The sequence below is a fragment of the Pezoporus wallicus genome, unplaced genomic scaffold (genome assembly GCF_028554395.1).
Source record: "Pezoporus wallicus isolate ANWC-B61680 ecotype Strahan unplaced genomic scaffold, APGP_CSIRO_Pwel_v1 contig_6966, whole genome shotgun sequence".
NCBI lineage: Eukaryota > Metazoa > Chordata > Aves > Psittaciformes > Psittacidae > Pezoporus > Pezoporus wallicus.
Genome location: NW_026639746.1, coordinates 2,504,464 through 2,520,442, shown reverse-complemented (window position 1 = coordinate 2,520,442; position 15,979 = coordinate 2,504,464).

Here is a 15,979-nt window from a genome sequence, read left to right as displayed (position 1 = left end):
GGTGAAGCTTGTCAGTAGGATTATAAACCTTTGATTTCTCCTATTTTTCAGTTTCCTTTTAAAATGTTTCCTTTATGGTAACTGTCTGAATGCATCAGCAGTGACTTTCATTTCACCTCCTTGAGACTCTTCTTAAGCAGCATCTGGGAAATTCATTTAATTTACTTCAATGTGAAATTACTTTCAATTTGTCAGACACCAGCTTTTTACTCTTAAGTGTTTGACTCCCAAGTGAAGCACATATCATCAGACTGATATTATTTCAAGGGTTAAAGTTTGTGTAACTAATATTCTAAAACTCAGCCAAATCCAAATATTTTGGTGACCATGCTTTAATAGCTCCTCTGATTACTCTGAGATAGAGATAATTAGATAGTATGTAAGTGTTGATTTTTACAGCAACGTTTCTTCCTCAGTCAAAAAAGCACTGTTTTAATAAAGCTCAGGAAAAAAAAACGAGGCAGATCTGTTTAGTTTGCTTTGCTTTTTCTGTTGGCAGGCTCTTAGCCCTTTGGAATGGGTTATAGGAGAGGTAAAAGCAGGGTGTGACCTGTAATTCCTGAACATTTTGAGTGTAGGCAATGCAAACACCCATATAAAATCCTCCCAGGAAACTATCTGTTTTAATCTTATAGTATGAAATTTAGTCTTCTGCTTCCTCTATTATCTCATCATTTTTTCCCTGTTATGCACATCACCATGGTACATGAGTATCTACTGCATAATTTTTCTCTACCCATCCTGGAAGTATGCATGCATAGAGGTGAAGTTAATTTGGTGTGAAGTGCAAACAGTAAATAAGAATTAATGATTGAGCTTACCTGAACTGTGGAAGATATATTCAATGTAAAGTAGTATTGTCATCTTAGCTGTATGCAGCAACAAGTAGTACCCTAAGAGCCAAGTAACCAGTCTTGTGCATATTCTTCACCAGGCAATGTAGTCTCTGCTTACCCCTGTGTAATCACACACTGTGATTCTTTCCATAGGGCTTGGCCATTGCCAATTAGCAGCTGAGGAGGGAAGGACTGGGAGATGAGACATCACTTTTTCTCTCCCTGTTTTTCCTCACATTCCCATGTCCCCCACCCATACAAAGGGGTGCAAAGCAAAGTTCTGGGGTGAAGCAGCCACATCTAGAAGGATCTGTGACTCTCAGGAAGGTGTGAGGCAGATGGGATTATACTTGATTACATAGTCACACATGCAAGGACATGAGTCAAAAAGTAGAAGATTCAAATGCCCTGATTTTCCCTGTGTTGCTATATTTATATGTGTGACAAACTGAAATCCCTCATGAACAACTCTAAGCCCCATTCACAGACCTCTGAAATAGCACTGACTCCTCTCCAAGAGATTTAACACTACATGGTGTCATGATACTTGTTTTCTTGATAACGACATAGACTTCACCCTTTCCAGATTTTGACCTTCTCTAACAGCTTAGCCAATATATTGGGTTTTCCCTCTGAAGAACCTCTCCTCTCTCCCTTCCAAACCAGAGTAGTGATCAGCCTCTTTTCTCAGACAGTGGATTAAAGCCACTTAAACCTTTACTGCTCTATCAAAGCAGTGAGGAATTTAGATGAAGATTATCAATTTACATAAAACAGTGCTGTATTTATTAATATATGTGTGCTTGTATAATTAAGTGAGCTGATGCAATCCATTAGAAGGGAATGGGAGGGTGCCCCATAACAAGGGTGTCAGTGATTGCTGAATCTGTGCAGTGAAACAGGAATATTTTGAACATACCTGGAATTTGGAAAGTATCCACTCAGGAGCATTAGTTGCATCGTTGTGTTTAGGTGACTTGTTTAATTCAGAATTAATTATTGAACTGATGTTGAAAAACAGTCTGTTCATCTGCTGCTACTCAGAATCTCAGGGAGGCTGAATAAGTACAAAACAGCCATTTTGAGGAGTGATAGTGAAGCAAAGGTAATTTTCTTATGTTTTAGCTACTTTGTGGTAAGTAGTGCTTATCCTACAAGCAGGTGCACTGGAAGGTACTGCCAGTAAACACTGATGAGTTCAAGGAGGGAAGTGCTGAATGGAAGATGTTATACCCACATAACTGTTTAAAAATGTCTTTCTTCCAATTATGCTGTGTGCAACAAGGGTTGTAAGCATCCACTGAAGACACCATTTTCTGAACTGCAGGGATTTATTGATTTATTATATTTTAATTCCCTCCATGGAATCCGTGGGGAGTGTTACCTTTCACTTAGACTCAGCTGTCATTTTTTCACCAGTACTATCACCCTCCTATTCTCTATCCAAATGTGCTGCTGAAAAGTGGCAGGTGGTTTTGCCAGTAATTGCATGCTACTTCATTCTGTTCTAAATGAAAGTACAGAGTACAGTGGCCTTCCTCTCTCATCACCAGCATACTTCACAGACGTGCACTATTGACTGGGAAAAGGCAGAAGAGAGGGCTTCCCTTTAAATTGCGAAGATGTGTTATCTTGCTGTATGTTCCCTTAGGAGCCAGTAAGTTAATTTCTGGGCAATAAGCTTTTGACACCAGCATTTTTTTCAAGACAAAAAATACCAAACCCAGCAACTACTTCAGCAATTTTTTTTTTAAGTCCACAAATGTTTTTCTGGAATAGGAAAAGAAACTGAGTATGGTTTGGGGTGTTTAAAATTAGTAGTGGCCATTTTGTGGATTGTAGGCAAGTTTCTATTACGGTACAAATATGCTTGGTCTCGTTCTGAGGCTGGCAACCATGCTCTAGTAGAAGGTGGCTTTTCCTTGGCCCCAGCTGTGCTAAATGCTATTATAATTAGCACGATGGTTAACTTAATCAGAGCACTTGGCTCAGGAGAGAGGTGTTACAGAGTGCACCATAATTAGCATTTTTATTCCTTTGATCCTTAGTGTGCTCTTTACTGACAGAAGCATCAAGAGCTGGTTTGTTTCTTCTTTTAACACTTCAGAAGGCAGAAATATATGTGGCTGGTGAGATTACAGATTTATTAATGAGGGTGTTTTTTAAAAATACAGCCCTCCCAAAGGAAGTATAAGAGCAAACGATCGCATGTATGGAAAAATGGTACTGGGTACAGTCTTCAATGCTGCAGCTTTTGGAACTAGGTGATCTTAAGGTCCTTTCCAACCCTAACTATTCTAAGCTTCTGTGATCTCCTGGGGGGACTTGCAGCCGTTCGGAATTGCATGGACAATGTTAACAGCATCCTAACCATTGCCAGCATGCTGCTGTGGACCACATGCCTGTCGTTCTAGTCTATAGAAAAAGTGCTGTTTCCTTAAAATGAACAAAAGGAATGCTGAAAGTGTGATCTGTTAGGCAAAAAATCCCCCAAAGGTTTGGATAATCCTATAGCAGCTAAAGCCTTGCATGCATGCCAGCTCCGGTCACTGAAACACAAGCGTCCCGTCCTCCGTGCCCAATATAAGCAGGTGGTGAAAGCATGCAGCAGAGCAGATGACTGGTTCAGTTCATGAAAAAACATAACATTTATGCTGTCAGATGAAATGCTGAAGACTTCCAAACTTGCATCTGGCATCGCCGCCCTGATTGCAGGGGAGGAGAGTCAAGATGCCTGGGAGGCTCTTCTCATTACACACCGCTCACACTGCCAACATACCCAGGATGTTAAAGGTCGGAGACTTTTGGTAGATGAAGCCACAGTCTGCTTTTCTGGGACAGTCTTCATTACTCTTGATAAACGTGCTGTCCTCTTTGCCCACATTGCAATGGGATGTCTGTAACGTTTTGTATGTCTAGCACATCCATGCTGAATTGGGTATAATTTGTCTTCAGTTTTGAGTGTTTGTTCAGCAATCTGGAGGAATTGGTTTATGCGCTTGGTTTTATTGACTTTGGGATAACATTCTCTCAGATATCGGTAGACACATCCTCCATGTTCAGCTTCCATATGGCCTCTGTAATCTTTACTATTGTTTTTAAAAAGAAGTTATAGCAATGTTTATAATGGAAAAACTGGAGAAAAAATAGGTAGGATTCCCCTTGTAAGAGGTCTTTGCAGGTGTTCACTCTTCCTTTATGTGTATCTGCCTCATTTCAGTCCGTTACAAAGAAGAGCTGTCCTTTTCCCTGTGTTCTTGCAGTTCACTTTTGTCTGCTTTGTCAGCAGAAAAATCATATGCTAATAGAGGCAGCAGAGAATGCAGCCATCATTAAGGGCTTCCTATGTTATTCGTGACTTCACTAGATTACTTTTATCTACTCAAGATGGATAAGTAGTTTTTAAAACATTTATGTAACTAGGTTGTAGGTCAGTAGCAGGTTAAACGGTTTATTCAAGTCATCGTTCCTGACAGAAAATATGTGGAAAGACCCTCTCTCAATATTTTTACAAGATTATTTTCATATCAGCATTAAAGCAGCAAGCAGTCCACTTGACAGTAGGCTTGGAAGATACCCATTATTTGAGAGACATGATAAAAACAATATAATCCCTTCCAATACCCATACAAAGCCAGTGATTGTCTGTTTCTGCCATTCCAGTTATTTATGTAATTATACTTAATGCCACACAGATTTGAGAAGAAAAAGAAATTGTTGCTGCTGTTTCTGGTTAATATTTTTCCATCCTGAGATCATAAAAATAGTAAATGCCTCTTATGGTGGTAGGGAGAAGAAAGCATTATGGATTTGCAAACAATTCAGCAGAGAAGCTGACCCAGAGGGGGAGAATGTGCCGGTTTTGAGTCTGCCTCTTGTCCTCATAAAGACATCATTCCTAAAGCTTACTGACTGCTAGGAAATGCTGCCATTGCACAATATCACTCCTGACATGTTAATATCTTTATTAAACTAAAATGTGCAGTAATTTTGCAGTGGATTTCAAAGGTATAGGATTTAACTAGCTCAAACCTGGACATACCCCAACTATCTTGGTTTGCCTAGTTCTTCTATGTCATACTCCTAGTGAAAATATTTACCTGTTCTGTGGCCAACAAATGTTTAAATACCGATACCTCTCATACTGCCCTACTTAGCATAACTCAGTTGGCGATGGTCAACAAGCAATACCATGTAAGCTCCTGCCCTCCCTCTAATCCCACATGCTGGAACGATCAAAGGTTGCTTGGAAATGCCCCTGGAAAGCACAGCAGTGCTTTCAGGCTCCTGGATTAGGGGAGCTGCTTGAAAGCTTACAGATGTCTTCTTGTCTTCAGATTGACTGTGTTCACTTGCACTCAGTCCCAGGTATTTGGACTGCTTCTTCACTGTGTCTGTAGAGAAGGAAACTGGACATTTATCACTTATGTAGCAGAAGGCTCAAGTTGGAAGTTCAGATTGGGTTCAGCAAAACTGTTGTATTCATTTAAAGCAGATACAGGAAAAAATGGATTTTGTAGGCCCACTCAAGAAATAAACATGTGCTCATGGGTTTTATAATGTTATGATCATCTGGGTCACTCAGCTGTGTTATTATTCACTTGTACAAATTCACCACTTCACTTAGCCTGCAAGTTCTGCTTGAGCTACATCATATCATTTTAAAAAGACATCCAGTCTCAATTTTTTTAAAGACTTTAGGTGACAGCAAATTTACTGTGTGTAAATGTAAAAGGTTTCAGTGACTTAATTGCATTCATTTCTAACACTTCTCCCTTATTTTTAGCCTGAATTTTGCCTCAGAGTTCCATTTTTCAGCTCTGTATCTTGTTATGCCATTTATTAAATGTCTTTCACTAATGTACGTATTTATGGACTGCGATCAAGCAATTCTGAACTTTCTCTTTGTGAAAATAAATAGACTGACTTACTTCTGGCTCTTGCTTTAAGGAATCTTTTCCTTACTCTGAATCCTTCTTGCAGCTCCATCCTGAGTCCATTTCAGTTTGTCAACATCTTTTGTGCAGGATGGATGCCAGTCATGGCCATGTATGCTTGAAATCATTCCAGCAATGATGTGTGAAGTGTTAGAAACAGTCCTGAATATCTCAGAAATGTAAGAGAAACTGAAATTTTGCCACTCCAGGACTGAGGGTAGAATGAGTTTAACTTGTACATCTGGGCTTGCTATGCCGCCTGTGGAAGAGGGGAAGGAAGAGAGTGAGTATGGCTGGGGCTGGGAGGAGCTGGTTCCCACATCTGCTCCCATCACCACTGCTGCCAGCTGTAATAGGAGGAAGCTCAGCTCCAGTACAGGCAAAGCAGTCAGCAGGTTCATTGTTTTGCTTACTGCCCCACTACCATGGATAAGCTCAACTTCATCTGTTCCTAATAACGCTTCTCTGAAGGGCCACAATGATGTTTTCTGCTTTGTCTTGAAAGATCTCATTAATCATTTTATCCACTGCATCCCTGCCAGAGTTTTAGTTAACTGTGGCCCTGAAGTCATTCCTCAAGTAGCTGTTTTCCAGATTAGTTCACCATCTTGCAAGTTTAACCTGTATTTGAAGAAGCATGACCTTCCATTCTGTGATTGCTATAAGTAATGTCAGTCAAAGAGCCCCATAGAGCATATTTTTTAGCTCGCTCCAAACCGACTTGCCCTTAGTCTGGCTGCTATGCCATTAGTTACATCCCCTTCACCTTGATTGCCACAATGCTATTTTCTTCCACATCACTTAAGACTATAGATCAGAGAAAGACTAAGATCTCTCTATATGCAAATCAATCAGAAGTTTCATTTGGTTCTGGGAGTCCCAGTTTTCTGAATTCTCTCCTATTTACTTGCAACACTTCTATTTTGTGGGATGCATGCCTCCACTTTACACTCCTCCCTGAGTGGAAGAATTAAAAAGGCAAGTCATCTTTCATCTTACGGTTCTTGTGTTGTGTGTGTGGTTTCTACTACTGCAATGCAGTTGAAGATACAGCAGAGGGATATTTAAACTTGAGCCAAAAAAAAAAAATCTAATTAAAGTAAGGAAGAAATTATAAATGCACTTCTATTTTTAGGATTCATGAAACTTGCCTTAGCAGAACCTTTGGGCTTAAATTAGTAGGCATTCCATTTTTAATTGGAGTATTTTGCTGCCTACGATGGTTTAAAATAAAGGGTGAGTTAATTAGGCATTTATTTGAAAAGTAAAACATTCAGGGAAGCCAGTTTTCAGTTTTGGATATGATATTAACTGTGTAGATAAGGGGGCCAGGAAAAGAGGCAGATGAGCAGCAGATAAATGACACTGTTGGGCATCTTAGTTAGCTGTGCTTTTTGGGTGCTATTCTTAAGTAATAAGGGCAAGACAGAGATATCACAAAACATATCCCAAAAGAATCCAAAATAGTAGCTTTTCACCCTGCAAGCTGTATGTTCATTTGTGTCAGGAGTTGCAGAATCTCTCACGGATTTTGCTTTGCTTATATCCCACCTGTAGATGAGCTTAAGGGTTGTTGTGTTTGTGCTTTTAGCTGCTACCCGCATTACACATACAATAAAATAAATAGCAATTTGCTGCCCAGGAAGTAGTGTCACTGGCTGAGGTTTTTTGTGGCAGCCAGCAAAAGTAACCAGGGAAAAGGAGAAGTTTGTGGAAGGCTCTGTGGTAGCCACTGCTCAATGGGCAGTGTCCTGCTGACTGGCGGGAACACAGCTGCTCAGGGTGGTGCTGGCTGACCAGGTCTGCTGCTGAGTCCAAGTGATTTTGAACCCAGAAAACTAGTCCTTTTCCCAGTATGCCGGATCGCAAAGGAGTTACGTCTGCACATTGCTGGTGGTTACCATGCTAGAGGCAGTTTAAGAGAAGAGGAAAGGAGCATTTGAGTTTGCAAGACTTGTGTGTTTTCAAGTCCCTGTTGTACGACAGCCTCTGCTCTTACTGCTGCTTATTTGTACCACCCCAAGAACTGCAAAAGCAGCTATAGAATTTCAAATATGAGCAGAATGGGCTTCTGCTTTCTGTGTGAGAGCATCTGCTTAGAAAACCTGAATTGTACTTTTCTCACAAAGGGAGTGACTGGTCACAATGCAGTGCTTTGTTCCTGTCCTGGATGTTGTCTTGAGCCATGAGAGCAGGGCTGTTGCTTTGTGTTTCGTGTGCTGCATGACCTCCCTCCTGAATGCCCAAGCCATCAGAGAACCATTATTGCCTCCCGTACATTCTGGCAATCTTAATTACTGCATCAGACCCAGAGTAAATATACAGCTAATCAAATATGATGATGAAAAGTAGAGTGATAGACAGACTAACAGGACTGTGGTAGCACTGTCCGGTGAGTACAGCTTTCCTGGCACATTGCTTGGAACCAAGCAAAGTCCAGCACTTCCAAACACTGTATAGCCATTTAGGTCAAATTCAGCCCTGTTGTGTTTAGAAAGCTTTTCCATCGATCTGAATGACATTTTTCCCTAAGGGATTTGCTGGAGATTAAATTACCCTTTCAGCTGGGATGGAGAGTTGAGGGAAAATTCTCCCAATTTTTTACCCCCATAATGAGTGAGTCATTAAAGCATACTTCTGACCCATTGCAGTAATGCCAAGTGACATGACTTTACTTTACCAAGCACAAGCATGTGTTTTAATTTGATAGCTGCAAAATTTGTTTATCAAGGTTGGTGACTGCAGTTAGTTCAGAAATGATGCACTATTTACTAAACATTGAACATTAGAATTAAAGCAGTGAATACCTGCATCATGGTATTGTCGAGTTTGGAGAAGAATGCTTTTTTTTTTTTTAAATCTAAACATCCTACTTCCAAGTTTTAATAACTTCCATATTTTGACAAGGTTCTACTTTTGATGCAATGCCAGTTGTGCTGAAGTAGCTTACATCTTCCTCGTCAGAGAATGCACAGCCCCTGCTATGTTTCCAGTCTTTCTAAAACATAATTAGAGTGGGTTGGCATTATCCTTGAAGTGGTAATATAGAAACAGTGATAGCACGTCAGGAGTCACTTTGTTCCACTGCTCTTAACGGCGGTATTTGACATCCAAGTGGGAGGATCTTGATAGGCCAATACAGAGAGCAAAGAAGAATGGTTGTCTCAAGCCTACGGTTCTAATTTTTTAAATGAAAATGTTGAGGTGGTAGTTTTCATAGAGACAAAGTACAGTACAACAGCACAATATCCCCTGGTTTGAGGGAGGCGCCCTGTTACTGTAGAAGATTAGTTAGGTTTCCCTTTTCCTTTCCCCCTCCTCTTTTTCATAGCTATCCTTGTTAGTGCTCTCCTGAAAGCATATTTTGGAAACAGACAGTCATCTCCTCCTCCCCCTTTTCCTTTTTTTTTCCTTTGAACTACTCAGTCATTTCAGAGATACCATCACAAAGACTTTTCCTTTCCTGACAACTCTGCCAGGAGGAAATCAAATTAAATGTTTCATTATTAGCCCCGTCCCATTCAGACAATCAAGGCATGATTTATTTATTTTTTAATAATTCCAAGTTCAAGGGCGAAATCTTGGAAAACTATTAAAATTACTCATGTTTTAAAAATGAGATAACTTTTAAGTGCAAATGGTTATGGTAATGCTGAAACTTAGGGGTATAATTTCTTCTGCAAATGCAAAAGAAAAAAGAATTTTAAGTATATATATTTTAAAATCTAAACTTACGTTGCAGTTCTTGCAAACTTGAAATACGTTGTCTTTGTGGCATGCTCTTATAATAGAAATTAAATATTATGTTGGCTAAATGGTAACAAATGAGCCAGTGTTTACCATGGTAAGGAGTACATTGGGGACGTAGCCATTAGACAAGGGTAATTTAGTTTTAGCATTATCAGTTAGAAATACTGCAGCTGAGTGGAATATTTTATTACATGAAAACATCTGTAACCAATATATCCCTTGGGAAGCTTACGTGACCTGTGATCTGCTTGGAAAAAAATGTTTCGGTTTTACGAGACTGTTCAAAAGCAAGTATGCACAGCAGGCCATGTCTCAGTGAATCTGGAAAGGGCTCCCTCCTCTTTCTGTACCTCCTGGAAATTTCTGGGAGCTGTAGCAATGTTTCTGCATTCCAGGCTGTAGTTTTCAAACTCACTCCATAACATGTGGCACTGTGTGGGAGAAGCACACAGGTCTGCACTCTCCCCTTATCTGTCCCATGCAGCATTTACACACAGTTATCCCTGCTGTGTAATCATAGCGAGGTTTGGATCAAAAAGCACAATGCAGACACCTGAAAGTGTAGTTGTGTTCTACTAAAGTGTGCTAGTGATGCAGGGCAAATAGTATCCTTAATTTATTTCTCAGGCCTTCCTGTGTACCTTTTCATGGCTGTTTTTTTTTCCTTTCTCCTTCAGTGAGGTCAGAATATGTCATCCCAGTTTACATTTGCAAAGCAGTTGCCTGTGCTCAGGCCTTCATAGCGCTTTGGCAGGAAAACAAAGTACCCAGCTGCCGAAGACTGCCAGTCAAGGCCTGGGAACTTGGGGATGGAGGAAGATGGGCGGATAGACAGCCTGAACGTGACAGCCCATTAGGTACCTGACCTTCTGCTTAAATGACTGTTGAATTCTTGAAGATGTGGATTAATGCTGTCTTTTGTTCGCTGAGTTCAGAGGTGACATCGGCACATAGGCCAATTAGAGCCAGCTTTGCCATGGGGTGCTGTATGGAGAGCAGTGTCTGAGCATGCAACTTCTTTACAGAGAGGGAAAAACCGTCACATTTACCCAGGATCTCATGGTACTATAGCACTTCATAATTAGAGTCAAAACTACTTGGTTTTAGTTACTTGGTTACTGCCTACACCCAGCAATCAGAATTGGCCAGTTTACGGCCATAGGCTACATATGCATGTTCCAGACCATAATATGTCAAGCACTTTTTTGGCATAGGCTACAAAAGTAATAGGTTTCATGCCAATTAAGATGACGGCATTGCTTTCTGGCATCACTTTCAGTTCACACTTCCGACATGCAGCTCTGCAGCCACTGAGGCCCAAACGCAGCAGAGTAGGGGGCATTTCTCAGTCAAACCCTCTTTTTTTTCCTTTAAATTAGAGTGAACTAGTGCTTGTTTTTAAAAGGTCCATCTTGTTTGGGGAATATTCAAGCCACAGTGCTGCCCGTTAAGTCCTCTATCAGTGCAAGGGTAGAACAAATCTTTACAGTCATAAGAAAGCAGAATCTGTGGGCTCTTTTGTCTGTTGTGGTAATACTGTGACTGGGATTGGGCTGACTGTGAAACTGCGTGTAATTCATCCCAAAACTTCCATCTGTTTGAAAGATAGCAAGAGTATGTGCTAACAGGTTGGTGGCAGTGCATGCTGGAAGACATAGAATTGGAAAAAGTCTGTTTTGACCTAGGAAGCAGAGGTGCTGTAATAAGGGCAAGTCATTTCCTGGATGGAAGATCATTCCTTTCCAGTACCTAAGCGGCACTTTCCACCCTGCAAAGCGAATTCCTGTGAGATAATAATGTTCCTTTTATGTAAGGAGAAAAATGAGTGTGAAGATCCAGGGACTGAAACTCTGTGTATGTCAGGATTTTACCTCTTATTTTCCAAGAGATCAAGATTTTATCTCAGCTCTGCAAATGGCATGTCTGGCAAGACTGCATGTATTTCACATTCTCAACAAAACAAATGAAGCTCACCTGGAAGCTGGGCCTGTATAAATGGGATTTCCCATCTTTAAATGGTGCGAAAGATAAGCTGTGTTCTCAACTGCTGGTGAGTGCTGGTTTCGGGAGCCAGCCACCCTGCCGTGCTGCTGTTATACAGCAGGATGGGTCTGGAAGCTCAGGGTATATTGGGGCAGGATAGGTATGGCTGCTCACACCAAATGTGAACTGGGACCCTGTTTCTCTAAGGCTGTCCACGCTGTGCCCTACATCATGGGCAGATACTCCCAGGTTAGTAGTGACCAGTCACTTCTGTAAGTCACGTAACTGCTTTAGTATTAGCCAAGAGGCAGGGTTGATTAGCCAGCCATATTGCAGTACATGGCAAATGGTACTTTTCTGCTGGGACTCTGTGCAGAGCCGCAGTTGCCCTCAAAACTGAAGATGAGTTTCATGGCTGTATTTTATCCAGGTATGAGACAGCCCCAGGCAAGGCAAGGCATGACACAGTTTACCAAACTTTCTTTGGAGAAAGCTGCATCGTTTCTCGGGGAGGAAGCCCCATCATTTATTATTCCTGAACAGAAAGGTTTTCAGTTCTGAATCAGTGCACAGACAATGTCTAGAAATGGGACAGCTTGTTTTGTCTAGTTTTTTGAGTCTGCTAATATCAGAAGGTAGAAAGTTCAAGTCTAATGTTACTGGCTGCACTCTGTTGTCAGCAGACAGGATCGGAGAAGGCTGTGGGCAAAAGCACCAAAAACAAGGGCAGCAAGAGTAATGTAGAGAGGGAACGGGGAAGGTACGTTGTGTATTGAGGGAGGCAGGTGAGCCTCCCATCTGGAGCAGAAATGTGTTGCAAAGTCAGTGTTTTCACAGTGCGTAAATATCCCTGAATGCCTCATGCAGAGGAGCTGGTAACAGAGCATGCAGGAAGCTCTTTGATAAAACACCTATCTCATTTCTTAACTTCTCTACTGTGATTCAATATCTAAAAGGCAATGGATGTTCACCCACCAGGGGTACTTTTTTAAACTCTGACATTTCTGTAGACAGATACTCTGAGTCCTTTTGAAAATAAAAACAAATATGTATAAATGCAACTTTTTCTTTGAAATGGTGCAAAGGTTTATCTGGAGAAAAGTGATTAAATAGGATGAAAACAGAGTAGCAGAAGACCATGGACATGACAGTGACTGATTCCTTGTGTTTTGCCCCACTGATTCCCACCCACTGTAACCCAAATAATTGACTTAAGGAATGTTATAAATTAACACATGCAGTTGTGGAGCAATGAGTGATTTACGCTATTCTTCCACTGACATCACCTTATGTCACTGGAGTGCTGTTTAGCAGGAGGTGTTTAGTTCTGGTAATCCCCAGGAAATCTGCACATTGTTTACCGAAGGCCACTGTTCTTTAAAGGAGAAAGGTGCTCTTCCAGGAGACCTGTAGCATGTCAGGGTAGAAAAATGCTGCTTTTGGTGGCTCGGAAGCAAAAGGGATATAAAAGCACATGCCTTCATGGTAAGCACATGAAGGTAATTGGCCAAGCCATGGTGTTATGCTTCCAGAAATGGGAGGGCAGTCAGGCCACTGCTTTCATGAATCTTACTCTTGGGTATGAAGACAGAAGTTTCTGAGGAGCACATCACTTCTTACAGCTGATGACAGATCTTGCTGCAAGATCTTGTCGTACCTGCAGCAAACAGGGCTGAGAGGCAGCTTTGCTTTTCTTTCCTCTGTTGTCACATCCAGATGAACAAAATTGGGGGGTTTAGTTTATTCTGAACTTAATATTGCAGGATTCTTTATTGCCCTGCAAACTTTCCACTTAAACAGTTTAGTGATTATAAATGTTTAATGATCTCTGTTACCTCTGCAATCCACTTATATTAATGACTTTTCTTTTGTGCTACTTGGCATACAAGGTGAAACAAATGAAGAGCTGCATTAATTATTCATCAGTGGATGAACTTCTGTTGCTGTAACTATGTTTTGGGTTTGTAGATCTCTTTGCATAAACTAATTGATTTTAATCACAATATTCCAAGTGGTTTTAATTAATGATTCAAATATAATTGTTTTGGGAAGTTCTTTAGCCTTATTCTGGGCAGCTGGCGCGTGAAAACAGAATTTGGCAACGATTTAATTTCAAAAATATGGAGATGGTTTTCTGCAGTTGTTATAAAATGAAATTAGTAACTCAAAGGTGTGGGATTTTCTTTGGGTTAAAGGTTAATCAAGACCAAATCCAATTGTGTTCTAATCTAAAATTAAGCATGGGGGAAAAAAAGCAGAGCAAGGGACAGGGAGTTTCCTAAGCCTTTCACACCTTGGTGTGGCTGAGGAGAGGAGGGAAGGAGGAGGGAGAAGTTAGTGCCAAAGCAGTCACATCTTTTATCTCAAGAACTGTTTTCAGCAAGGTACGCTGATCTTATTTTCCATCCTCCCGCACTTTGGATAGGAGTTTTGGGAAAACTGTATTCTTCCTTTGCTGGGTATGGATGTAATGGAGGTTTCAGTACCAGGTGACTACCAGGCTTTCAGGCAGACTTGTGGTTTGACTCACCACAGAAGAAATTAAGGTATGTCTGTTCAAATAGGATGCTGATTTACCATGAATTGCCAGAAAAATCTACTTCCTATGCTAGTGTTGCAGACTCTAACCACTGTGTGTGGAGGGAAATACTGCTTGTCAAATACAGTTTTCCCATGGATGAGAGAGGCTTTTTAACACTGCAACAGTACAAACAAGTGGCCTTGCGGTGGCGGAGCTTTATAACCCAGGGAGTGGGGCGTGAGATGGAAATAGAGTGAGGGCAAACGCTCTTCCAGACCAGAGCTGCATCCCTTCTGCGGAGGTCCTGTACTGGCTTGCACAGATCGCTGACAGCTGCCAGCGCTGGCAGCAGGGATCTGGTGGCTCTCTCTATCTCCTGCTGCACATCTCCATCCTTTAAAACCCCTGCAGCCCTCCCAGGGAGGAGGTTCTGTCCCATCAGCAGCAGCACAGCATGCCGCATCAAGGATGAGGGTGAGGATGAGGATGAGGCTGAGGCCTCCCAGTGTCACCACTGCCCTGCCTGGCCTGTGCCGCCGCAGCCACCCCCAGACAGGGCATGGGGTGCTTCCAGCCTTGCGTGGAGCCAGTTTCAGCAGCTTTAATTACAGCTGCGGTTTGGATCGCTTTGCTTGGCCATTAAAATCCATTTCACAAAGAGTAGTATTGAAACAAGCAAGGAATATTTGTGGTGGCTGTGGATTTCCTCCAGGCCTACAGGAAGAGTAAATTAGTTACTGAAAACTTGACGGTTTGTCCCAAGTGCTTAACTCTTTACTCTCTGGAAACTGCCTTTTCAGAGGCAAACTTTAACAGGAAATAATATGCTCAATGCTTGTTTTTATAATTCCCCCCTCCCCAGTAGAGCTGTAATTGCAAAACCAGCCAGGAATGATTTGTTTGAAGAGGAAGTGTGGGAACTTCCTTTATAAATATTGCCTTTCCCTTCATGTGGATCCAAACGTGGTTGTCTTCGCTGGGGGGAAAAAAGAGTGCTTGAACTGAGCAATAAGCACTTCTTCCCGTACCTCGTGCCCCATGTAAACGTCAAGGAAAGGAGCAGGTTGTTAGCCAGGAAAAGGCTGAAGGTGGCTGGACCATTGGATCATCTATCTGGGTTTTGTTGAGCTCTTCCCGGTCGATGCCAGTGGCTGCAAACATGGGTGTCCTCTGCTTGGGAGCCCTGGGCAAGTTAAGGTCCAGTGGAGGGGGGGTAAAAAATCAGTGTTTGCAGAGCTCGTGATTACAGAACCTGCTGTGACTTGCTCTGCAAGATAGGGCAGTATCAGCCCCAAGCCCTGCTGCTATCGCAGCTTGGAATGGTTTCTTTAAAAAATAGCAGCACAACAAAACTACCCAGCAGAAGTATGTTTCCTAATGAAGCAGGAACAGTAAGCCTGCACCCTTCCCGCAGCCCAGAAATACCTCTGAATTACCTGCAGAAGGAGGGTTCTTCCACCAGAAGAGCTGCTACGCAGAGCAAGTATCTGTGCTCAGCAGCAGCAGGTAGGTTAAGCTCTCAGGGCAGGAAGCAACTTTTAACCTGGCAGGCCAAGCTCTGCTGGGCTCTTGTGCTTTTAGGGGTTTGGTTTTGTTGTGTTTATTTTTTTTTCACTAAAGAGCACAGTATCAGAGCATACGGGCTCCTTGGGTGTGAAGGCGGCCAGCTTGGCCTGGCCTGCTAGCGTAAATCAGTGCAGATGATGGGAATCAACGCAGGGGGTCTGGTTCCCAGCTCTGAAGGATTCTAGATTAGGAAGACAGCTCACAGAGGAAACAAGGGGCGTTGGGAGGACTGGGCTTTTTCTTTGACAGGCACTGAAAACAAGAAGAGCCCTTCTGCCTGATTTGAAGGGAGCAGTGTGCTTATATTGCTGATAATAAGGCAGGGTTGTCTTGTTCCTCAGTTTTGATGGGCAAATAAGGCACCCCTGGTATTTAAATTTGGATTA